This window comes from Lissotriton vulgaris, chromosome 4_1, assembly GCF_964263255.1.
Source record: "Lissotriton vulgaris chromosome 4_1, aLisVul1.2, whole genome shotgun sequence".
Classification (NCBI taxonomy): Eukaryota; Metazoa; Chordata; class Amphibia; order Caudata; family Salamandridae; genus Lissotriton; species Lissotriton vulgaris.
The window spans coordinates 225311906-225338771 of NC_141691.1; the positions used below are offsets into that span (position 1 = coordinate 225311906).

Consider the following 26866-nt stretch of genomic DNA (forward strand, 5'->3'; position numbering starts at 1 on the left):
ATTGATTATGTTGGTAAGTAGGTCAATAGACTGCTCTTCTGACCCAGCTTACTGCTGTACCATCAGTCAATGCAGTGCTGCACGCAAGGCAAGGACAACTCGCGCAAATACTTGAAGTGTGTTGTGTAAACGGATATATGCATGTTTTCTACAAATGTTTATTGAAAGGGTGCTGTGAAGGACCACAGAGTGTGGCTCCATCCTAGTTCAGAATTCATTGAGATAAATCTCATACAGAGGATAACATCCCTCGGGAGTGGATGAACTTTTGTTGCTTTTGGAAGTACAGCGTTAGCGAGAGAATATTTGTGGCTTTCTATTTAGTGGGCAGGTAGGATGGGTCTCAAAGGCACTTCACCTTGTAGGCAGGATCCTGTAACATATGTGCAGTGCTCAGGTTTCATGAAAGATGGAGACTATTTAGAAAGATGTTGAGTGGTGACGCACCAGAGGCCAGTCTGACTTGCTTGGCTTATGGTCTTCTTGGCCAGGACTCCTAGACTCGAATTATCCTTATCTTTGCAGCAGGGAGTCTGTGCTCGTTACATTTGCTGATAGTCACCTGCAGAGAATGTTTGGTGTATTTCTATCATTAAATAGAATTGAGAAATGTAGTCATTTGCTGATACATGACCGTAGTACCGCTTGCCTGTTCATGCCCCATTGGCAAACCTAGAGATTTGGATTGGGAGGCGTAAAAGTTTTGTATATTTTGCAATAGTAGTTGTTTTAGCCACCGCGGGAGGACCCCTAGTCACCTTAATGATTGCCTGCTGTCGTGCAGAAGGGTTTTTTCCTCAAAGTTTTCTGCTGTGTTAGCAGTTTTCTGTGAAGTATTTAGCCTGTTTCCCGGTGTGATAATCATATAATTTATTTTTTTACTTGACAAACTCCAAAATGCATTCATTGCTTGGAGCAATTTATATTTACTTTTATCGGTTTGGAGGTGGGGCAAAGTTTATTTAGGATGCTTAAAATGAAATGACATGTCTTTAGGCCATGGTAATTGCCCTTTGCTCTACCTTGAGAAGAGCCCTTCCTGGGAAACCGATTTGAGTACTTTCTTTAAAGAATGTTTGTAGACTAAAGAAATCAAATTGGCTTTAAAGTGATTTAACCTATGAATGATGATTGAGAGTTAAGACTAAAGGATACACGCATTAAATTTGCGTTGTGATCGTCTCATTTTAATTGAGTTTCCACTCGTTTTAAGTGTTCTCTTCCACAGCACCAAGCTGTGCTTTGTTCCTGGTTCATCAGAGGGTAAAGTGTCACACAAGTGACAGGAGAGTGGAGTCATAAGGGGTTGAAACTTCCGGTTAGGAAATGTTTTATACCTCTCTAGTTGTTATTAAAATCCAAGGACCTTTTTTCATCCAAGGACAGATTTTGGTAGATGAGACCGTACAGCACCTTTTAAGAATACATCCAATCATGTAAAATTGAGGGATCTGTAGAGTAAATGTTGAAAGATATTAGAAGTTGCAAATCAATGAGACCTAAGTTTAGGGTCCAGTCAATTTTTCTCTGGGTAAATATCGATCTTCTGGGATGGCAATAATCGGTAATTTTGAATGCCACATACCAAAACGAAGGACATCCTAGTAACGCAAAGCGGCATTCCCCCAATAAAGCCCCTCCTTATGAGTGGTTACTTTTCAGAGGAAATGCCACATCCAGCAACGCTGCAGCCAGTATTCCTGATAATACTCAATAGTGATATTCTCTAGCGGTATTATCTGGGGATTATGACTTGATTGCTTTTAGGCCCTTATAGAATGGGCCAATGTGCAGGAATGAGTGCCACCATATTACTGCATCTGAACCCGTAGTTACGGGCTGTTTTCAGAGCACAAATTATTAAAGTGTTGGTCTGGATGATATGTCCCCATAAAACGAGTGTGACGGCATGCACTATTACCCTGGGATTCAAAAGAACGTTTTTGCAGAAACTCCTGTTTCCACCTAAAACAGTAATACGTTTTTTTTGGCTTTCCTCTTCAACTCTGTAGTGTGAGCAGTCACACTTGCTTGCCAAATGTGGTCCACAGTCCTCCTTTATTTTCTGTAATTCTGCTCTCTCGTGCTTTCCTTGCCTCCATACCTATAGCCTGACTGTTCCACCTTCGGTGCAGGTGTAGTGAAGTAGAGTAAGCCTCACTGCAAAACTGCCCCAGGAGTGAGCAGGCCTGAACTGACCCTTGAGCTGGAAGTGGGTCTGGGCACAACGTGGGGTAGTGTAGACCAATTAAGCTAGACACTGGGATAAGTAGCACGAGCAAGAATGACATGGTAATATTTGAAGCTTTTGTCATGCAGAATGTGGAAAGAATAAGGAATTCGAGTCTCAATTGAAACTCAAAAAACAAAAGGTCTTCTTCCAGTTGCCAAAGTAAGAAAGGCAATGTTGGTGATCTTTAAAGGGTTCAAGATATTGTGAAGTTTTTGAGACATACAAGCACACACTGTACACAGAAAAGCAATTCACTAAGTGAAGGCAACACCTCATCCTGATTTATCTGCTGTATACTGTCTGTGGATATTTGTGTATGTTAAAAAGACATGTATATGTGGATATTAAGAATGCATAACTCATAACTCTGTCAGTAAAATATGGTCAGCCCGAAGCTCCGTATCAATGATTTAATTATGGTCCTCCATTTCAGTGGCACATACAGATCTGAAGTCAGTACAGATGCAAAGTTTTATAATCTCACTACATTGCCATTCTGCAGTCGTTAGACTTGATCACCCCCACCCCCACTTTACAAAGCACATGCATGAAGAACAATGTACTATTTAAATGATTCTTTCAACTCTCTCAAACCAAAAGACAGAATCACCCCGGACAAGTGATTCAGGTTTAGTATCTAGCTGTTCCTGGAGAGCCTGTTGTACCTCAATTCGAGCTTGTGGGAAATGGATTACTCCACTTCTGCTCTCACCTAAGTTGCTAAATGGAACTGTAACTTATCTGTATCTTCTTGTCTTTATGCTCCACCTGCCTAGAACCCACAGCAAGGATCGATCACAATTCAGTACCAGGGAGGCGAACCTGTTTGGCAACATCCCATAAGTATTCTGTAACAGGACTAAGGACAGTAAAAACCAAATTATCGAAAGGTAGAGCACTCAAACGGATAGTAGAGTAGGATTTATATCTATCAATATTTAATTTTCAACTCCGGTTTTGATTTCATTAATCTTTCATGAGTTATGGAAGTAAAGCTGCCAGCAACACGTTTTGCACAGGCTTACACTATGTCCAGAAGCTTTCGGAAGGTCTTGGAAAAACACCTTACTGTTTATTTGGGACATATGTACATAACAAGCGGTCACAGCAATGTCTACTCATTTTTTTTCCTTTCAAATTCCACTGCCTTGGGCAGTCACAACATCTACGTTCCTTGAATTCTTTTTTGATATGATCTTCTTGAAAGCCCTCCTCAGAAAAACAACTGCAAAACACCGTGAAAGTAAATGAGCCGCCGCCTGGTCGTTCACAGCGATATCAAGGAACGAAATTGCCGCCAGTCTATGCGACGGCTCATGGCTCGACGACCTTATACCCACACGTTTCTTTAAGCGAAAGCAAACATAGTGGCTCCGCTCATAACCGTTTGGTCACATTTCTCTTCTTCACCAGACCTTTTACTTTAAAAGGCCTTCCCAATTTTTGTTTCTAAAAATGGGACAACTGGAATCCACTGTAGAAGTTGTGTCTAATCTAATACCACTAGACCAGCTTTCTACTGTGTACTCTGTTTACTTCTGCTTCTTTACCCACTACATGTCCTGCTCACTCAAACTGATTTGTCTTGCTGTAAGTCATGTCTGTCCTATTCCCACCCAGTCTCGCACCACCCCTCCAATCCATCTCCCTCCCATCTCCCTCCCCCCCTGGGTGTGATCATGGATACTGTTTGCATTTGCACTCTTCTCTGCCTACCTATGGGCAACAAGAGAAACCAATATCTGGTCCTGAAACCTCGCCGACAAGCATGAGATCAAGTTCCCCTTATCGAAATGCCTTGAAAACAAAGCTACTTAACACCAAAGAGGCCAGTAACCACTGCCATTCATGCCTGACTCTGCCTTCTTTTGCCCAGCGAACATCAAGTGTGTAAATTGCTGTGACCTTGTCATTCATGTGTAAAAGCAGTGCACCTTGCACCAGGATGACACTTTTATCTGCCATGTGATCTCACCCAGAAACCAGGAAATGTAAAAATGGCTACTGCGAGATAGGATGCCACCTCTGCAGGCAGCAAGAAACACGAGACCTTCCAATATGTCAGTCTGATGGGGCTGCTGCACAGCTGAAATGAATTGACAGGCGGTTACTTTGAGTGGCTTTAAGGTGTTGCCCGAAGACCTCTGCCTATAGCTCAACTGCGAATAGTTGAAAGGAAGCTTAGTCTCACAGATGCAGCCGTATTGAAACTTCTGAAGGGAACACCCGAGGTTTGACACTGCTGAGACATCCACTGTCCGCTAGAGAAAATCCAATCACTTATTTTTTAACACCTAGTTTGCATTACAATCAATAACTTTATTTCTGCCAATTTGACCTTAAAAGCACATATAAAATAACATACAACTCAATTACTTTAAAATCAAGATAAATAAAAAAGGAAAGAAGATCGGGTACATACAATACAAGCGATTGGTTAAGGCATACCTAGGTATGACCTAGAGCAGTGTAAAATACAGTGCAATCTATGGTAGCAGCTCAATGAGTGGGGGTGGGGGTCTTATTCATGTAGATCGCTGTGTCAATCGGAGATGGGGACAATATTGACGATTCAAAGTGCGTGTGCAGAATATGTGAACAGGTCACCAGTCCAAATTTGAGAGAACAGTATTTTATCTTCACCGCCGAAAGCTGTCATTTCTCAGAAAGAACAATCCAGTATGTCGATGAATTCGAAATATAAATAAGTTACATCATTAAAATGGTTCTCAATTGAACAATAAAACAGATAATCCCTTTAAAATTGCTTCATTTGACAACTTTTGTACAAGAATGTAGACTTCATTTATTAGGTTGGTTTAAAAAATACTCTGCGAGTGCACCACGTAGAAAATAAGAAACCTGCTAGCCGGGGAGGCCAGTGTCGTGTTTCAGTATCCTGAAAGCCTCCGAACAGCGCCTGGTACCTGGTTTCTGCATATCTGGACCAGCCACCGTTTTCTCGCTTTGCATTACAATCTCCCTTTTGTAATGGTAGTTTACATGTTAGTCAACAGTTTGCTATCTGTAAGTGTTTCTCTTATTTCACTCTGTTTGCTTTTACTTACCCTTGCTTACCAAAGATTGTCTACCTCCTTTTGTTCTTTGACGAGAAGAAGGTCCAAGATTTGAAGGAATGGGATTTGTTGTAGGTTATCTCGCCAGTGCTGCTTCATGATGTATAAGTTCAGAATTTCTCTATGATGCAGTTTTCATGAACTTTCGCTGCATTCAGAGGCATCATCACGACATTTACAGAAGCATAGATGAGTTATACTGTGATCAGAGGACATGCAATGAATGTGGCCCTATTTTAGTTATTTTTGGATCATATTTTTCACGCGACATACTTTCACAAGTTGTGCATTTCAGCTGCTCGTATTTTGTTTTAATAGCTCGTGTATTGCTGTACTTTTGTTTAAGCGTACCTTAAGAACCGCGTGTACATTCTTCAGAGAAGATTGTGTGGCGCGATCTGGCATAGGGAGGTGCACATTCACGTACCATTCTCATCCTCATCACAGGAGCACCCTTGGCAGATTGCCTACCTGTGACCTTTCTTCCCATGAAGGGATCCCTGTGCAGCGAGAGTAGCATCAGGGGTGTGTCCCCCCCAGTCCTTTTCCGACCAGTGACTTATTTCATCTCTGCAATCTCTCGCAGTGAGCGTGGTTGATGGGGTGGGGGGGGTCACTCTTTGGTACACACCCCGAACCTGAAAGAAGGTTTGTGGCTGCTAAGCTGTTGGTTTTTTCATTATCCCTGTTCCATATTGGGAAAGCTCAGACCCTGGGAGAGAAGGACTAGTCCACTCCTATCAAGACCAACAAAATGATTTTTTTTTATTCCAAAGAGCTAGTTTCATCCTGCTCTGGTCCGCTCCGAACTGTTGAACATTAAGATGCACTACAGGTGACGAGGGTCTTAAAGTGATATGGTACACACAAAAATAAAGCAATGTTCAATTTAGCCTGACGGCGCATAAAATTTTGTACAGAGCATACCTCGCCCCTTCCCTACTATGTAGAATTTACCTTTACCGATCAGGCGACTGCAAGATATCTGCATAGCGATACCACCTTAACAATGTATTACTCATTGTGTGGTTGTGGCCAGATGTAGAGTCAGTCAAGTCAAGTCAAAGAATTTATATAGCGCGCTACATACCCAGAGGGTCTCAAGGCGCTTGAGGAGGGGTGGGGAATTACTTGTCAAATATCCACGTTTTAAGTTGCTTTCTGAATGCTAGGTGGTTCTGGGTAAGGCGAAGGTAAGCGGGAAGTGAGTTCCAGGTTTTAGCTGCCAGGTAGGAGAAGGATCTGCCTCCCATGGTGGTTTTGTTGATGCGAGGTACCGTGGCGAGGGCTTGGTTGGATGATTGTAGCTGGCGGGAGGGGGTGTAGAAGGACAGTCGTGTGTTGAGGCATTCTGGTCCGATTTCGTAGAGTGATTTGTGTGCGTGGGTTAGGAGTCGGAAAGTGATCCTCTTATTGACGGGAAGCCAGTGGAGGTTTTTCAGGTGACCAGAGATATGTTCTTTACGTGGGATGTCTAATATGAGCCTGGCTGAGGCGTTCTGGATTCGTTGGAGTTTTTTCATGAGTTTAGCGGTAGTACCGGCGTAGAGGGTGTTTCCATAGTCCAGTCGGCTCGTGACCAGAGCGTGGGTGACCGTTTTCCTAGTTTCGTGGGGATCCAACGAAATTTTTTTTGAGCATGCGAAGAATGTTGAAGCAGGATGAAGAGACGGCGTTGACTTGTCTGTTCATCGAAAGTGAGGAATCCAGGATGACGCCCAGGTTCCGTGCGTGGTCTGTCGGGATGGGTGCTTTTCCAAGGGCTTCCGGCCACCACGAGTCGTCCCATGCAGAGGGGGAGGTACCTAAGATGAGGACTTCTGTTTTATCTGAGTTCAGTTTCAGACGGCTGTGTTTCATCCATTCGGCTACTTCTTTCATTCCTTCGTGTAGGTTAGTTTTGGCGGTGCTAGGGTCATTGGTGAGTGATAGGATCAGTTGAGTGTCATCCGCGTAGGAGATGATGTTGAGGTTGTGTTGGCGTGCGATGGCCGCGAGGGGGCTCATGTATACGTTGAAGAGGGTGGGGCTGAGTGAAGATCCTTGAGGTACGCCGCAGATGACTTCAGTGGCCTCTGACTTGAATGGTGGAAGGCGGACTCTCTGGGTTCTTCCGGTGAGGAACGAGGTGATCCATTCTAGTGCTTTTCCTTGGATTCCGATGTTTCTGAGGCGCTGTAGGAGGGTACTATGGCAGACTGTGTCGAAGGCTGCGGAGAGGTCAAGGAGGATGAGGGCGACTGTGTCTCCATTGTCCAGTAGAGTTCGAATGTCGTCCGTTGCTGCGATGAGGGCGGTCTCCGTGCTGTGTTTTGCTCGGAAGCCGGACTGTGAGGAGTTGAGGGATTTGTTGGCTTCGAGGAAGGCAGCGAGCTGGTTGTTGACAGCTTTCTCGATGACTTTGGCCGGGAATGGAAGGAGCGAGATGGGACGGTAGTTTTTGAGTTCGGTGGGGTCCGCTGTGGGTTTTTTCAGAAGGGCGCTGAGTTCAGCGTGTTTCCAGCTTTCCGGGAAGGTTGCGGAGTTGAGGGAGCAGTTGATGACGTCTCGGAGGTGCGGTGCTATGATGGAGTCTGCTTTGTTGAAGATGTGGTGAGGGCATGGGTCTGTGGGGGATCCTGAGTGGATAGAGTTCATCAGGCGGATGGTGTCCTCAGTGGAGATTGGGTTCCAGTCGTTAAGGGTGTTCGAGGGGGGTGAAGGTCCAGCATGTGGTTCGGTGGGTTGGTCTCCGGGTTGGTTGTCGAAGCTGTTGTGGATGTCTGCAATTTTGTTGTGGAAGAATGAGGCTAGGGAGTCGCAGAGGGCTTGAGAGGGGGTGATGTCGTTAGTTGGCCGAGGGATTGGTAAATTCCTTGACGATGTTGAAAAGTTCCTTACTGTTGTGGGCGTTGCTATCTAGTCGGTCCTTGAAGGCGGTTTTCTTGGCCTTTCGGATCAGTTGGTGGTGTATGCGGGTGGCGTTTTTGAAGGCGTCCTTGGTGCTGGAGGTTGGGTCTTTTTTCCAGGCCTTCTCAAGGGAGCGGCAGAGTTTCTTGGATTTCTTAAGATCATCGTTGAACCAGGAGGCCTTCTTGCTGCCAAGTTTGATTTGTCGTTTTTTCAGTGGTGCTAGGATGTCGGCGCTGTTGGATAACCATAGTGTGAGGTTGGTGGCGGCTTGGTCGGGGTTTGAGGAGTGGGCTGGGGGGTTTAGAAGAAGCGATGAGGAGATCTGGTCGATGGTGATTTTGTTCCAGTTTCTTTGCAGAGTTGGTTGGGGGTGGTTGTTGGGTTTGGGCTTGTTGTAGGTAAAGTGAACGCAGCTGTGGTCGGTCCAGAGGAGAGCCGTAGTGTGTCTGAAGGAGACATGATTGCTGAAGGTGAAGATTGGGTCGAGTGTGTAGTAGAGGCATGCTGGATGTCTGTGGTCGAAGCACTGGGGTAGCGGTGGGCCTTATAGTTGCGCATACATTAAACGATTGCCTGTTGAGTTGCAGCCAGTCCTGAGAAATATACATATTCCGATGTTATATTTGTTTCTCTATCCATATCATTAGCATAGAGGTGCATAATGATTCAGAGGCTTGTCCAGTGGGCCCATCACCTTAATCATAGAAGAAAGGTGTGGGAGAGAAGGTGCTGATGAAGCATGTGCATATGGATGCCAGTTTGGGGGAAGACCTGAGAGATTGGTGTGACATATGTTAGGATTGAATGAGGCTTAGCAGGACAGAGGCATACAACACTCTATGTCTGATGGACGGAACAACCGAGTGATTTGTACAATAGGTGACTAAAATATTATTTTAATACTGTAGCACTGTCTGAAATTGTTTTTGATGATCGGTGTGAAGGTTTGACTCCTGTAAACTGAATGCCCCGCTGTCTCGAAGACCCTGACGTGCCGATTTGTGTTTTTTTGTGTGTTTTGACAATCCATAAAAATTGCATTAACCGTCCCCAGCCCCCTTCTCTGCGATGGGCCTCGACCTGAAACTTAAAACATATCGATTTTAAATCGTGAGGATGTTTTTCTGGTACATGAAAAATGGCAGACACTCGAGGGAAATATGGCCCTAATGTCCATGAACAACACTTCAACTATACTCTCCTTGAATGAAGAGCAGTAGATGTCTGAATGACAGCTATTTATTGGGCATCTAGAAAAACTTTCCAAAGTGTATCGGTGCACTTCGGATCCCCACATCTTTCTGACTTGGTCTTCCACCCTGACTGTTAGTCAGCAAAGGTTTAGGGACTCCATGGTTTCATTCAAAATATTTGGACAGCAGGTCCGAACCGCCCCCCACAGCAATCTCCTGAAAATGAAACATTGCTTACCATTGTTCCTGATTTTTTTTTTTTGAGGGGGGGGGGGGGGGGGGGGGGAGGTGGATTCTGCTTCAGCTCCAGAAAGCAATATTTCTGTACGTGTTTTGCCGTCATGGACCTGAATGTGGTTGACCTAACCTCACCAGACCGGCTCATAGTCCATGGATCGGTATTTGAATTGTTGGGTTACACTCCATAAAACGAATGGCTTAAACACTAGCCCATTATGGGAGTTGTTTTAAATTCAGCTTCCTTCTGCCCTTTTCCTGTGGGAATTGTGGTCTATTAAAAAAACATTTTTTTAAATTTGAACATATTGCTTTTGATTTAAGTGTACCCACATGCACAACCATTATTCTCAAAAAGGAGAAAATTCCTTCCAAAGAATGCAGAAATATCAAATGGCGTATTTTGTTATATAAAATTGGTCAATGAAACTTGTAATAATTTCAAACCTATTTGTGCTGGTGTGGTAACATTTGTGCACATAATTGTTCTTAATGGGCCTAATACAGTTTCGCTCCAATTGTGTTTATTGAGTTTGGTAGCAAGAAGGGTAAAATAGCAGAAGAAATAGGGTGTTACATAGAACAAATCATTGATCAGCAGACACACTGCCACAACTGCGCATGCACGGAACATTGACATTTCTATTTGAAAGGTGGGGCTAGTAGGGAAAACCCATGAGAAGGAAGATCCGGCCCACCAAGGGGCTATGTCTGGGCTTGGGTGTCTCTCAAGCGCTATGGTCACAAAACGGGGTGCATCTGTGCGAGGAGGGGCGGGATAAACCTGGGAGAAGAGAAAAGGGAAGGGGGCTAGAGGGAAGAAGAGGGAACCAGTGGTCCCCATCGAGGTCTTCGCGGCCTTATATTGTATATGATACCAGGAGGGTGGGGGGCATTGTTTGCAAAACAGTGGTGGTCTGAGGCTGCCCAGTCGAAGCTGTGAAGAAGGGCAGGTCACTCTGTGTCTAAATCATTGAAAAGATGGCGAGCCTGTAACCCAGGGGCTGGAAACATGAGTTTTCCAGGCGAGATAGGTAGTGGACAAGGGATGACCAGAGCTGCTGGAATTTCTTGTCCGTGTGGGTGAGCTTGTGCTTCATCTGCTCCAGTGCAATGGTGTGCCAGAGCTGTGTGAAGCAGGAGGCTGTCCACGTGGAGCACCAGGATTGCGCTGTAAGCTGCTTAGCTCCACATGTCGTCCTGCGTCTGGTACCAGTCTGTGTGGGTCAAAACGGTCAGGGATATGGGGTGAACAGCTAAGATAACGGTGTGATAGTCATCTGGTATTGGATATCCCAGAGTGCCCTTGATGTGGCTCAAGATCTCCTTCCAGAAGATCTTCAGGGTAGGGCATGCCCACCTTATGTGATGGAAGTCCCCTCGCAGGGCCTGCAGTGCCAGCAGGAGGCAGGAACCGCAGGACGCATGCCATGTACACGGGTGGCGGTATAATACCATTTAAACATGACCTTGTAGGCTGCCTCCTGTTGGGGAAGGCTTCTGTGTATGCGTGGGATGTCTTGCCAAAAGCTGCTTCCACTGTTTCTGGGTGATAACGGGTGCGTCATCCAGGGACCACTTCCATTGATCTGAATGGCAGGGGAGAAGATGCGATTGTTGCAGGACTGCATACATTTTAGATACCAATCCCTGGGAGCCCATATAATTGAGACCAATTTGTTCAAAGAGCGTGAGGGGGCGAGTAGCAGCCTCCGCATTTGGTGGATGGAGAGCCCAGTGTCTAAGCTTGAAGTATTGGTGACAAGCAATTTCAGACAGATAGAAGTCCTGCTGGCATTGCTCAAAGGGCTTGATGGTCGGTCCTTGAAAGAGATCATGTAGAAGCCTACATTCACCTGCCACCACTCTGGGAAGGACTCCTGGGGAAGAGCGGGAGAGAAGTCGGGGTTACGTGCTATGGGAGTGTGGTGTGACGAATGTGGTCAGTCCATGTTTTGTAACCAGTTTGTCCCAGATCTCCAACACCATGCGTGTCAGGGTAGCGGCACTAGCACTGCGGGTGAGGAGTGTTTTGGCAGCCAGGCAAGGTCCCACAGTGGTCTGCAAGCCACCGCTCAATCCATGTGTACCTAGTGCTTTTCACTCTCCTGCACTATCCATTCGGAGATGAAGCTTAGGTGTGCCGCCCAGTAATAGTCCAAAAAGTTGGGGCATGCCAGCCCTCCACAGTTGCGGGTAAGCATTAGAAGTGCTGCAGATATGAGAGGGTGCTTTCCCTCCAGATAAAAAAGAGGTCCACCGGCAAGCTGGTGATGTCTTCGTTTGAGATGGGCATGCAGAGCGATTTTGGAATAGGTAGAAAAGCCTGGGAAGAATATTAATCTTTTCCACATTGAGGTGACCCAACCAGCAAATAGGAAGCAGCCTCCACCGACGGAGGTCTTCACAAATCGCCTTCCAAAGGCGTAGCCAATTTTCCCTTGTCCGGGAGGAGAGGGAGTCTGTGATGGTGAGACCCAAATACTGAATGGAGTGCGAGGCCCATTGAAAGGGTGAGAGCGCCTGGAGATGCAAGAGGCGTTGCAGTAGAAGAGTGAGGTTGAACGCCTGCAACTTTGCTAAGTTTATCCTGTATCCTCCTGTGTTTGCAAGATCTGGACGACCGCTGGGAGGAAGGTATCCTGCTCTGTAATGCCAGAAGGAGGTCATCTGCGAATAGCTGGACCTTATGTTCCTGACCAGCGAAGGGAATGCCCCTGATGTCAGCCAAGCGTCGGAGTTGGATAACCAAGGCGTAGAGTAAAGGGGACAACGGGCAGCCCTTGTGGTTGCCTCGGAATAACTGGAAGGAGTTGATGGTCATGCCATTAATATGAATGGAGGAAGTAGGTTCCGTGTGGGAGGCCATAATCTTACTGATCATGACAGTCCTATTTTCAGCAGCACCACCCTCAGGAAGGCCCAGCTCACCTGGTCGAAGGCATTTTCTGCATCCAAGGAAAGGGGGAGAGCTGGGATAGAGTAGCGCTGCGCCTTTTCGACCAGATGAGCTAAGCCGCGAAGATTGTCAGGGCCTTGTCTGTCTTTTATAAACCCCACTTGATCTGCCTCTATTAACCCAGGGAGAAGGTTCTCCAAACGGTTATCCAGAATCTTGGCGTAGGGCTTCATGTCAGTGTTTAGGAGGGCAATCAGGCGATAAGAGGGACATAGAGTATGGCCCTTACCGGGTTTGGGTATCGGAATGATTTTGGAATTTGACATGGTGGGTGTGAGGCAGGTGGAGAGGGGGTAAGAGACGTAGAAAGGGTGATCAGGGGAGCTTGGAGCTGTGGTAGGAAAGCCATATAAAAGCATGGCGTGAGGCCATCGGGACCAGGAGATTTCCCTTTAGGGAGCTCCTTGAGCGCCCTGCGCAGTTCGACGGTGGAGAAGGGCTCATCTAGGTTGCGATTGTGTAGGGATCCAGAGGGGGCCAATGACAGCTCTGGAGGTAGTTGTCTATCTTGATGGGGTCTTCTCCCCTCTGGGGCGTAAAAGGTTCAATGGTAGTCCTGAAAGGCTTCCTGTTTATCAGTTTCCCAAAACGCACAGGCCGAGTTTACGCTCTGAAATTTGGCAATGTGGGAACTTGCACGTTGGTAACACAGCCTGCGCGCCTGGAGGGAATCTACTTTATCTCCCCACTCGCACTTTTGCTTAAGGGCGAGGAGCGAACGCTCCAGATAGCCTGTCGGTGCTTGGCTCACAGTGTGGGGTGTTTGTTGGTGCACTCAAGGGCGACCATGTCGGTCATGAGCTTAGCTCTGCGCAGGCGCGCCTTCTGAATCCTGGCTATGGAAGTCTGCACCCATGTATGGTGGCTTTGAAGCCATCCCATAGGGCGTGAGGGAGGTTTCAGGCATTGTGTTGAGCTGAAAATACTATGTAATGGCTTCCTGCACCACTGCCCTGTCAATTGGGTCTCGTAAGAGTTTGGGGGCAGGGAGCTTGGGGGCGTGCGAGGTCAGGCCGCGCGGGATGTCCATATGAGCTCGATATTGGCGTGGTCTGAGATGGAAATGTTGAATATATCCACTGAAGGAAGAGCTGGCAGTAAGGAGGAGGAGACAAGTAGGTGGTTGTTGCAGGAGTAAGACAGCTGCCACAGGAGTAAAAAGAAAAGTCTTTAGAGTTCGGGTGAAGGTAGCGCCAGGCGTCAACCAAGCCTGTGTCCCGGCTGTCTTTCTTGAGTGATCGGACCATCGTCCCAGCACCATGGATGTGGAGGGTGCTTCTGTCTGGCAGAGGGTCCCAGACCAGGTTAAAACCACCCTCCATGACGAAGTCACCGCCCGCTGCACCGAGTTGGTTCGAAAGGTTGCGTCATATGAATTGTGGTGCAGATGCATGAATTGTGGTGTAGACCCATAATGAGGAAGAAGCTTACTGCACACTTGAATGCAGCATAAACAATGGCTCACAAAAATAATTTCCATATTTGTAAAGCAGAGCAGACCACTGTAGATGGATTCAATAGTTCCAGTTCCTTGTGTATCACTTGTATATCACAAGCGATCATTTAGGTCTCCTTGACCATGTCAAAAATCTTTTGTCATTATAACCACTCCTGCAACACTGTGCATGGCGGCAATTAATGATGCAGACATAATTATGACCTCATCCAGGTGTAGACTATTCCACCTCAAAACATTGAAAGCTTCTGTACGGACTGAGCTTTCCTCTTTCAGGGCATAAAATGTCTTCCTATGTCTGGTTAGTCCATTTTTATCCCCAATATAATTAGGACAGCTGGCTATGTACCAAGTTCAGTATGAACGTGCAAAAAAGACTTGTACAGCCTTCCACCCTCATATCACACGAATCATGAAACATGAGCCCACTGCATGTAAATGTACAAAACACAGTGGTGACTCAGCTAGTCCCAACAGTTCGATCTATGGTGGCAGACTCTGTTTAAGACCTGATGTTGTAGGAACTTCAGAATAGGTTGAGTATAGCTACCTCACCTGGGTGTTCAAGCGCTTCCTCCTGCTCAGTCTTCCTTCTCTCCTACCCACTTGACTTTCAGGGTGTCTGTGTCCGTCATATTACCTATAATAGTGCTTCAAATGCATGCTGTCACATTTGTTTTAATTCTTCCTTCACAGCCATCATTTCCATTGGAGAATGGACTTGTTTGTCGTTCCATTTCAAACCTCGACAGCTCAAATCATGCCCAAACCGAGATCTATGTCGTTCAGAGTCTGGAAGCTCAAATTCCTCCTAAAGTTCCTAATAAATCTTCAGTCCAACCCTATTTACCAGATCACCTAGTTTCTAAATATTAACCATATCCCAGAACCAATGTCATGCTTAGTTTGGTTCACACGAGACACCTCTACTAGTGACGTTCTGCCATTGTTAACTTGGGATATGAAACTTCAGGAGATTGCCTCCCAGTGGGGCCCTCAGTTCTTTGGCTGTAATTCTAGTTCTAGGTTGTGGGTTTTACTAGATTTCTCAGTGGATGGCTAATTTGTTCACCAATTGCTACTGCGCTGCCATAACAAGGAGGTCCCAGCCCACCATCTGATTCCTGCTGTTGAAGCTTGCGGAGTGCTCCTTTCCATACCTCTTTGCCTTAAATCAATTCCGATGATCAAGAGCGTAATTCTCTGAAGAGAACATGTGGAAGAATCACTGATATATTGGGGAAAGTTGTAGAGTTGCACATGCTGTCAGGGATCTGGTTATGTTGCTGGTGATTACACCTATGTGTTTGATTTACATTTAGGTGCTCCTAAGTGTTTGAATGTGACTGATTAAAATTGCAGAGGAATGACACGGATAACCTTCTTGGCTCCTCTAAGGTCTCGGGGGAATAAGGCAGTATTGCTTCAAGTAAACCCATAAGCCCAATACAAAGCTAAACCTGTCCAAGATTTCCATGGTTGGTTCGGATAGGACTCCACATTGTAAAGATACAGTGGAACAGCTTCATCTTTAACCTTGTGTTATGTTGCTTGCCAGCTATGTATTCATCCCTTTTAACCGTCTTTTCTTCTTTCCTAACGGGGGAAGTCAGGGCCGCCATTGCTAGTGCAGTGTGTGTGGGCGAAATTGGCCATCCTCCTTTCTACTGACCAGAAATGACTCCACTTGTAGGTACATGTGCTGTGAGGCTTTTGAGCAAAATATAATGCTCTAAATGATGACTAAGTAGTAATGTGAGCCGTGCCACTACTCCCTTCCCAGGCAAACCAATTCTTCTCCTGCTAGGGCATTGGTCTTCTCGCATTCTGTTATCTGCGGTCATCTGATATGATCACTCCTAGATTGCTCTCCTGCTTGCAACCTTCAAGACATGACATTCACCCTTTACTGCGGCTGGGGATTTAACCCTGTTGATGTTACTCAGTCGCAGAAACTTGGCCTGAAGCGGTACACTCTTCACCCATGACTAAGCACAGTTGGGTGGTCACCACAATTACAGCAGTAGCCGTCCTAAACAAACCTTGCCATCACTTTGGTCTACAGACCCAAAATCGAAGCAATGCTACGAGAGCAGATTTGTACCTTCTTTCAGAAAGCTCTCGCACTTCGGTTACCTATTGCTTATTAGTGCTTTCTTTGTATCACAAGAACATGGCAGAGCCATCAATATCTGTTTGCTTTTGCAGTGACCTCTCCCTCTGCACCTACATGATCCTGGTATTGATTTTTGACTGGATATTGAAGAATTACTTTGTATTGCCTGGCTGACCAGTTAAAAGTGTTTTTTTTTTTATTCTATTTTTTTATACTAACTTGGCATGACCCCTTTCAGCCTGGGCCACCGAACTCCATTATCGACACCAGCACTAAAGTGACCCATTAGATAATAAAATAAAGATATGAAAAATCCCCTCCTCTTCGTGCATCACGCAGGCATTCACTCCTGTCTTCATCAGTAAATTCCAATCATTGTTTGCCCACACATACCTTAGTAAAACAAACAAGAACAATGAAAGAAACTGCTCAAGAAATAGACACCACAAAACTGGACTTCTCCATTGCAGTGAAATCAAACTGCTGTCCAAAAACAGAAACCCAAAATTAGTAAGGGCTATGAACTGCAATGTATCCATACTGAGAACATAAGCTTTTCAAGAGCTGAGACTTAAGATGGTTGAACCATCAGGGCTATGACAATGTCTACGTTTTGTTTGATTCTTACAAGTGAGCCAATGACGGAAGATCTTATAGCTTGTTCTGACTGAATCAATGTCACCATGGTTTTTCATGTGCTTGGAAGAACTGGGACTGTGTCTCATTTATACGTGTATCTGGACGGTCTCATTTCTATGGTTATGTTGCCTGTATCTGGATCTTGGTTACTTTGATAATGCCTGATTTGGCCCGGCTTTGTTTCAGACCCAGTATTGCACAAGTCTCTCAGTTAATCAGTTTAATTCCTTGCCATCAAGTACTGCCTAGCGTTCTATGAAATATTGTGGATGCAGTTTGGAACTGCATACGCACACTTGCGAAGTATTGTTTGGCAGTGCGTAGTACTGCTGCGTTTCTGGGACCATTCCACCTAAAGTCAGTGATGGGAAAGCATGGCTCTGTGATAAGTACCTAAAATTTGAGAAATGTTATTTTTGTAACTAACTTGAGTTTCTGTGCTATGTTGTGTGAATGTTAAAGTGAATTTCAACTACTGATTTGGTCCTAAAGAGCTTTCATCAGCCTTATATTTTCACGTCAACTGAGCCTGCACTAGAGTCGCTGATCGCCCAATGTCCTCATTGACATCAGTTAAAAGTTTTCTTCAAGTAGCTGTTCGAATAATCACCTGCCAAAGGCATTCAGGCACATCTGCCACACCTTGAAGCAACTGCATTGGCTCCCCTTTGTGCCGGGTTCCGCTTTGTATTATGCTGTGTGATCCATGAGGAAGTCACCTGAGTAAGCCCGATTACCTTACTTCCAAATGCAATGTATCTGGTGGCCCACCCTCACTTCTAGAAGCACCTCCCTGGCCAGGCTTGAACTCGAAGAGGCCAACATAGGTCACGCATGTCGGCAGGCTTTCTCAGTGTATGGACTGAGCATCTCGAATAATTATTGCACCTCAGACTTGCTCTTCTTTAGGAATGGATCAGAGTTCCCTATTCACAATTTTTATGCCTTCCCGGACGATCAATCATTCCTACTTCCCTCACCGCATCTGTCATTTTTTTTTTAATACTTGGTTTCCCCAGTTCTCTTTGCAATTGTACCTTGAGAGCTCTGTATCCTTGTATGTTGGCCAACTATGGTGTTGCAAGAGAGAGCTCCCTGCTGCGCTTTGAGGCTAGGTTTGCTTTAAATACATAGCCGTATGAAATGAACAAACAAATGAACGCAGTGTTTGAAATCTAAGTGCACTTCTAGTACCCCAAGCATCAGTTGTGCTTCCAGTGAAACGCATTGCATATCTGGGGTCTGGTTCCTTGCTCATCGAGACTGTGGGCTGCTGTGGCATAGGGTATTGCTGTTAGGTTGGGGCTAGGAAGGAAGCTTTGCCTTCATGAGCTGTTGGTCAACATCCTGCTATTCAGCTTTTTTCTCTTTTCTTTTCAAGAACAAGGTGCTCCTTGACATTCACCTTTCTGTGCAAAGGACATGACTGATTTCCATATAGATCAAAAGATTATTCTACTTACATTTTCCCTAGGTTCCGCCCTCTGTTGCCACGGAAGCAGTTAACAATCTGGGTGTTAATAAAAAAATAAAAAAATAAAAAAATCCAGAAGCTAGAAGTTTCCCCTGGTTGGACAGGGATGATTGGACCGCTTCAAAGGCTCTCCAATAGCCATTGGTGGGAATGTTCTGGCAAACGAGTTAATGTATCTCTTCCACCCCGCTGGATCTGGTCTTGAACCTCCTCGTGGCGCTCACTTAGGTTGGCTTGTGCTTGTTCACCAGTGATGACCGTATCTATACTACTCTTTGGCGTTGTCATTTTCAAGTAGACCTAAAGAGCCTTCAGGTGGATTACTACAACCATTACTCTCTGAACAGCAGTTTGACCATAAATGTTTACTTGGTGCATTGGTTTTCATGGAAACTGTTGGCATGAAGCCTTTTACATGCCCCGTCCCCCCCACATATGGTGACATCTAGTCGCCGGTTGCATCTATGAGTGCAGAACAATTGTACACTATAGATGTTTACTTCATTACATTTTTGTACATTAATAATGCCTTTTTGCCACCCCCAGCCATCTGTACAGGAAAGCAAACGTAGTCAGAGGGCTTTTGTTTCCCTGTCTTAAGTTCCTAGAATTCCACACATAGTTTGAGCCTTTGCTTTCTGCAAAGGACCGGCCTTCCAGCGTTTCTGTGATGAGTAAATACTCCTTGTTATGCCACAGTCCAGTATCCACGCACTGAGCATTGCTTCTTTCACTCAAAGTTTTTTAGATTTATCATTTTCTTTTTCGTGATAGGAACATTCAGCAACATAAAGTATGTGCTACACATACAACAGATATGTATGTGAATGGCATGAGAGTCTGTTGTATGTGAAAGTGACAGGACAGCTGGGCACCGATAAAACACGTGTGCCCATTCCAATCTGGGCACCACCCCTTTAGCAGCTGGAGGAAAAACACAAGGGCTGTACTCCACAGCTTCGAAGGAAAGGCAACCCTCGCAGTTTGAGCTTTTAGATTACTACAGTGCAGGTCTAATCTTTCTCAGGAGTCCTACATTCAACAGCGATTGAGTGTTATCTGGAATTAAGAGATGATAAAGTCTGGTGAAAAGAGGATGAAAGTCCCCTTGTGCATATTGTGTTAGAAGTTGCAAATTTGACTAGCGTCTATATATAATGTTTTGCAGCGCTTTGCTTGTTCAAACAGCTGTGCAAAGCTTCAAGTGGTCAGTAGCTGAGCTCTAAGCCCGCCGTAATCATGCATAATTTCCGTCATTATGTTTTACACTCTTGTTATGGAAAACTCATGCGATCATGCCATCAAGCAAAATCCCCAAATTGAGATTTCATTCGGGTAACAAACTATTGCAGGAGAACAGGAACAAAGGATCAGAACACCAGCAGCTGTTTGCGTCATGGGTAATTTTCCTAGTCTTTTTTTTCCCATCTAAATATTCAAAATAATGCAAATATTTATTTCGCACAAAAACGTGCAAAATGCTGGACCGGCATGTTACATAATGCATAAGTTTGCTTAATTTTTTGGGCATTTTGCATTTCGTGTTACACGCGTGCCATGTGAAATATCGTGGATTTCTTCATTGCACAACACCCCCTATTTAAGATTTTATTTAAGAGAAAAGACCATCGCCGGAGCACAGGGACATAATACAGAACACGGGTTCGCGTCACGGATAATTTTGAGCTTTTTATTTTTTTTTGCACGAAATGCGTCCTTGTGTTAAAAGTAGATGCAAAGATAAATTTTGTGGGGGAAAAAAAAATATATATAGTGCAAAATTCCAGACTAACATCACACTATATATATAGTGCAAAATGCCAGACGAACATTACACTATAATACATAAATCCATTTAATGTATTGGACTTTTCACATACATTTTGTAAAGTAACTTACATGTATGTACTTTTACGTCTACTAGGTCCTCACCCGTGCTATGCTCAGCACATGCATTTCCCTGATATACACTTTCTTCGTGCCAGTGGCCCATGTTTTCACCTTCTCAGCTAAAGACAGAGCAGCCACATGGTGTATAGATAACACAATGTTTCGTTTTAGCCAGGATTATTCGAAGTATGCAGCTTCCCCATAGCGCAGTGCCTCGGATTACAAGACCAACATAAAGCCCTGTCACCAAACCTTCACTCTGTTTTGCTTTGCCTTGTCTGTGGAATTCTTGTGCACATGTGCTTGCCCAGATCTCATGCTTATGAACTCTAGGACCACTTTTGTTTTCACTTGATGATCCGCTTACAAGGTAAATAACCGACCTCCTGGTGCCCTATTCGTAGACTGCCTAACACTGTACTGTAAGTGGACAGCGTTAAGATAATAATACCTGTTTATAAATCCGAAAGAATATCTTGTTGCTTAAGTAGAGAATGTATTACTAATACAACAGTGTAATCTTCCATAGCAACCATGTCCGTTTTCGTACTGCAGTGTTTTTGTTTTTTGAATTTTATTATTTAGATTTTTTTTTTTTTGCCTGGTGGTGATGATTAAATGTAGAGTTTACTCAAGATGCATAAAGGTAGGCCTGGGTGTAAAATTCCGCTCCGCTCGGTTTTTCCCCGTTCCGTGTAGAACGTGGAGTTAAGAAAACCGCATAGTGGCAGAGAGCGGAGTTTTTCCTCTCTCGTGGCTTGCCAATGTTAAGTTGGTGAGCACGGAAAATCGTATGCTAGACCACCTCTCAGCGAGATTTCTCAACGCGGGCGGTAGTGGCAGGTCGCTGCCACCTGAATAAACCACTACCTGAGCAACAGAAAGAAGCAGCAAGTTTGTCCCATGCCATTGGATTCAAGCTAGCCTGGCTGATGATGGGTGTTTTCCGGAAACCGGTCCCAAGATGCTTGCTTCCGGTCCAGGGAGGACCTGGCCTGGCAGTTCGGACTGGACTGTTCCCATGAGGAACAGGGTCAAGACTGATTTGCATAAGGCTGGGTCCAAACTGGGGTGACTTGGTGAGTAGAAGAACAATGATGGATTAAACCCAAATCTGTAACTGGGGGTGAGTGTCTGAAAAGGTTCAGCACTCCGTCCATCACCTTACTGTGTTTGCTACATTATGAATAAAAGCTGACGTCCATGCTCAGAAGTGGTGCTTAGAAGCGGCTGCGCATGTCACTTTCGGAGCGGAATAGTGTCAACATGGAATTTGCTTCCCAACGCCTATTTGGGATTTCAGAATGTCATCCACAATTGGACATCAAGTGATATTTTACAGAATGAAAACTTACCAAGAACCTCAAATTTAGGATTGCAAAAGTCGGGCTTGTTTGAGCATATTAATACAAAGTCCTCTTGCAGTCATGGGCATTAATTTCTGTTCAGGAAATGCTTATCTTGGTAGCAAAGGTGGTATTCTAAGATTGCAAGTGTTTAAAGTTTGTTTTTAACGCCTCAGCGAGCCTCTGCTTCATTTTTTGACTGTTGGGAATTTATATTTCTGCTGGGTATTTGCATTCCGAAGTGCAGTCAGATTGGACAGTTACACTACTGCGCCTCTTTCAGCACACTTTAGGGAGCCACTCATCACGTCATGCAGTGTTATTGCTTTCAAAGTTTTAAGTCGTGGCTAGGTTATCAGGCCAAATCAGAAAATCGGGCATCCATGATGTTTTCATAAAATAAGTCTTTTCAAAACAACCTTAAGCTGTCTTCGGTGTTCACACGTTAAAACCAATTTTTTGCAGTGAATGTTCCTCCTTTGTCAACCAAACCAGAAAAGTAGAATTGTGCTTATGGTCATTAGAAGCCCAGACATGTCATTGGTTATCCATCTGTACTAAAAAGTATGATCATTTTCTTGAAATCATTTGCTTTTTTTGCGACATTTATGACATTTTATGTTTTTGTTTTGGAAAAGACAATTTGCAAGTTAAAAAAAAGTGTGAGTTTAAGTAAAGTTGAGAAGGAGCTTCTATGTGTGACGCAGCACAGCAAGCTACTGATTAGTAAATCACAATCTAATAAGTCCAAACATCCACAATTAAATTCATTGTGATCCCAACCTATCTTCTAATGCACATACGTTGCAGCTTACTTACTAAGACAGCTTAAACCACTAGGGCTTTAAAAATCATTATGGCCGCTTTGTATAGTGCATTGTGCTGCCTATTATGTTAATAATGGGTGCACCAGAAAACAGTGCGGTAAGATGGTTGTTCCAGGCAACCAATGCAAACTGCTAGCCTTGAAGAAAGATCTGCCACGTACCTTGCGTCGCCTTCAGGAAGAGGTAGTTAGTTAGGATGATAAACAGTGGTTGTATCTCTCGAAGAAGTGACTCAAATTAAAACCTGAACTAAAATAACAAAGTTTAAGAATTTAACACGAGCCAACAGAAATATAAAATGACTGGAGAAAGAATGCTGACTGGATTTTACAAACTAAAACTTTTTAACTACATCTCCTAGAAGATCATGGGAGGTACACACTTGGGTAAATGGGTTTCCCTATTTAGAAGTGAAAGGGAAAAAACGCTGGTAATGGTGATTGTGAACAAGCCAATGGTGCATAAATAAACGTGGTGCATTAGGTGTTACCCAGGGCCAACTGCATTTTCTGTGTGAAAAATAACAATCATGAATAAGAGTGGTTTACCTATTCGGCGGGCAATGGCACAACAAATTAATCGCTGTAACACACAAAGAGCCAAACAACAAGGAAGACTACTTGGCTGGCCTCGGCCACCCATTCAGCGTTGGAATTACAGTGAAGAAACCCCAAACTGAGTGGTTGAGTTGTGAAGGGTGTGAGACTGGAGAATGACACAGAGCCAACCAACTCCCACGGGGCAAGGATTCCTTCAAGTGTAATTGTGTGGCCTGAAAACTATTGAACGGATGCAACCGCAAGAGTGTTTGTGTATTAAAGTGTTATGTTACACAGTTGAGTTTCAGTCGAACAGCAAAGACCGAAGGGTAACTGCTGCTGACACGTATAATATCCCAGAGCATTGCAATGTAATACACTGCATTAACTATACATAAAAGTGGAGGCCACGTTGGCACAGCACAATTGGAAAGACAGAGGAATTATTTGAAGGTGAAAGTTGTGGCAGTCAAAATATCCCGGCACAGAATGTTAACAACGAAATGCCTGTCCTAATCATACAAAAATGTTTCAACTTGAGATACAAAATCAGTCCATAAGTTATGAGACCTACCGTCTCTAACTAAAGACATACCCCATGCACTGTCATAGGGATTGAGGATATTTCTCATTCTTTGCTATGAGGATTGTTGTAGAGTATGAGGGGTTAACATGAAAGGACCATTAGGATCAATGGGGATATTGATCAAACAGACGTTAAGAGTTGGCAAGAATACAAAATGAAAAAATATAATGTTTAAAGAAAATTAAACCATTAAATCTGAAAGATGTAGTAAATCTAAAATTCGATTTTGGCAAGATTAAAAAGAGACCAGGATGAAGTAAAAGGGAGGAAACAAAGAAGATTAATTTGTGATCAAGATTGTGAACAAGAAAAAAACGACACTTTTTGGAAGTGGTCAGACAATCTAAAACAGGCTCATTAGACAAAACAAGAATAGAAACCGACTATAAAAGGATCAAGCTGGTTGAAACAAGAAGTAAGTGACGGGAAAGAAATTTCAACAAATGATTGCAGCATCACTAAATTGACAAGTTGTTTTTTTTTTTAACACAAAGCACAGACTTAAGAGGCACAATACAATGCAGGGTGAAAGGAATTGGGACAAGGGAAATATTAAAATCCAAGACACTAATGAAACAGTCGAGATCCCACTTGAAGAAGGACATGGTGAGACACTATTAAAACCTCAAATCTATCGGAAAGGGAACTCACTTAAACTGAAATCCGTTATGGAGAAATGATTAAACTTCTATCCTATACCCATCTGGACTATGTAAATACAAGGATAGATTTGTATGAATACACATAGATTGAAATTGTCAAATTCATATTGCATTGTAATGTAATTGCATTTATATAGCTCTTACTACCCCTGACGAGGCGTCAAAGCGCTTTTTCAGCGTGTAGCACGCTACTCCGGAACCATAGAGGATTAGTGTTCAATTAGTATAGTGAAACATGCAAGTACATTTTAAGTGGTGGATAAGTTAGTTATTTGGATTTGGAATGATAGCAGAAGGCTAGAGGCGGAAAAAGGTTTGTTACCCCTGATGGAGTATTGAAGCACGCTATTCAGGAAGCCCATAAAGGATTAGTGGTGAATGAATATGGTGAAATATGAAGTAATTTCAGTGTTGGATATTAGTCAGTTATTTGGAGTGAGAAGGATAGTGTGGGGATAATAGGGGAAGAAAGGTTTGCATTCATATAGTACTTGTTACCCCTGATGGGTGTTAAAGCGCTTTTCTGGCGAGTAGCACGCCACTCCAGAACCCATAAGGGATACGTGTTGAAAATTAGTATAGTAAAATATGAAGTAATTTGAGTAGTGGATATGTTATTCAGTTATTTGGGTAGAGAAGGGTTGGTGACGGGATAGAAGAGGGAAAGAGGTTTGTATTTCCTCTGATGGGGTTTTGAAGCTCAAGTAGAACGCTACTGTGGAACCCATCAGGATTAGTGTTGAATTAGTATGGTGAAACATGAAAGTAGTTTTAGTGGTGGATATGTTAGTCAGTTATTTGATTGAGAAGGGTTGGGGAGGGGTAGAAAAGGGGGAAGAGTTTAGAAAGGTTTGTTTTAGGGGATCGGTATAGTAAAAGAGGTGTCAGATGATGCAAGGAGGGGTAGAGTAGGAGAGAGTCTAGTAGGGTTATTTTGGGTATCCTAGTAGTGGTATGGGGTTTGGAATAAATGAGTGTGGATGTAGAAGATATATTGATAGATGTATAGGATGAGAGATAGGGTAGTGCATTGGAAAGAGTAGTAGAAAGAAGTTTGAGATGAGTCAGAAGGTTGGGCTAGAAGATATATTGAGCGAAGTATAGGTTGAGAAATAGGGTAGTGCATTGGAAATGCTATATTAGAAGAAAGTGATAAATATATAGATCCATAAGTACATAGAAAGTATATAGATACATAAAGGAGGTAAGTATATTGGGCAGCATTTCTGGCCCTGGTCCGTCTCGAACAGGCTCAAACTGGCAACTGCCCTTGTCCTCTCTGCCCTTAGCCCAGACACCCGGGCTGAGACGCCCTAGCCCTGGCCTTTTATAGCCCTAGTAATCAGGTGACCCCTTCAGCCAATGGGAACCTACCCCTAACCCTATCCAATCACAACACTAGCCCTAAAATCTAGAACAAATAGGAGACCAGGACCTTACAGCCAATCTTAGCCCTAGTCCAAGCACCCAGTCAGTTCAAAACCCTGATCTCTACCTCCTATAGAGGTCCTAGCCCTACCAGTTGTTCCAACCCAAGTCCAAGCAACCAATGGCACAGGAAGCCCTAGGCCCTACTTCCAATAGAAAGCCTAACTTTACTCTTAGTCCCACAACTAGTCCAGCAACCAATCACACCAGCAGCCCTAATCACTGCTTCCAATTAAAGGTCTAATCCTAGCCCTGGTCCCACCCTACTCGCAACAACCACTAACATAGGAAGCCCTAGTCCCTACTTCCAATAGAAATCCTAGCCCTAGTTCCAACCCTACATTGATTGAATCACAGACCCAGAAACCAATCAGAACCCTCAAATACCCAACCAATGATGACACCAACCCTAATCCAATAGAAACACCAGATACAACCACCAATCAGTGTACACATGTACCAACCAAAAGCACAGGTGCACCATTCTCAATATGCAGGGAAAACAGGTATGCAATGTATTCCCAGGCAGCAGTGTTCTTCCAAGATTTTCTTTATTCCAAAACAAATTATTAAAATCAAAGTCATAAGCATCATTTGTTGAAAGTGGCACAGCCGACTCGTTTCGTCCTTGAAGTGGACTTCTTCAAGTTGTTCCCATATCAAATGTGGTTAACCAAGTTGACTTATATGTGGATCCAATTGCAAGAAGTCAAAAACAGTTAAGTATCAACTTCAAGTTTGAAACTGTTGAGTTCCGTTAGGAATAGCATTGTGACAGTGGGTGCGATACAGTGTGCACACATATCATCATAAGTGTAGATGAGTTTAGAATAACGGAGGGATAGCAATTCAGGTGCTGCCAATCAAAGGGATCCACGGTCTAGTATTCTGTTTTACATGTACCAACCACTAGCAGATCATATAAGGTCCCAGCGACCTCAGACAAGGTTTGCTGGCCAGGGAGTTGGAAGCTGCTTCTCCTGTTCAGAATCTCCTAAGAGAGAGACAGGCTCAATCCACACTTTGAACTTCTGCAGGTTAGGGCCTCACTAACTTGAAATCGAACAATACTGTTTGAATACAACTATACTCCCTCTCCTGGCCAAAAATGGAAGTGCACAGTTCCTAGTAAACGCAGTTTAAACAGCTCACAGAAGCACCCTCTGATGAAGAATATCCCTGTTGCTGTTGGGCAGGGAGGCAGGGGGTTAGTTTCACTGGCCTGTAAACACAAAATGGTGGCTGAGGTGCACTATTTTAACATACAGGTCTTAGCACAGAGCAAAGAAGAAATTTGGAGGGAAAACTGAAT

General features: G+C 44.2%; 1 protein-coding gene across 6 annotated transcripts in view; it reads left to right on the forward strand.

Annotated features, from left to right (window-relative positions):
• The window catches only part of SEPTIN6 (septin 6), a 190386-nt gene that overhangs the window by 78949 nt on the left and 84571 nt on the right, over positions 1 to 26866 (forward strand). The gene's annotated exons all lie outside the window — the stretch shown is intronic.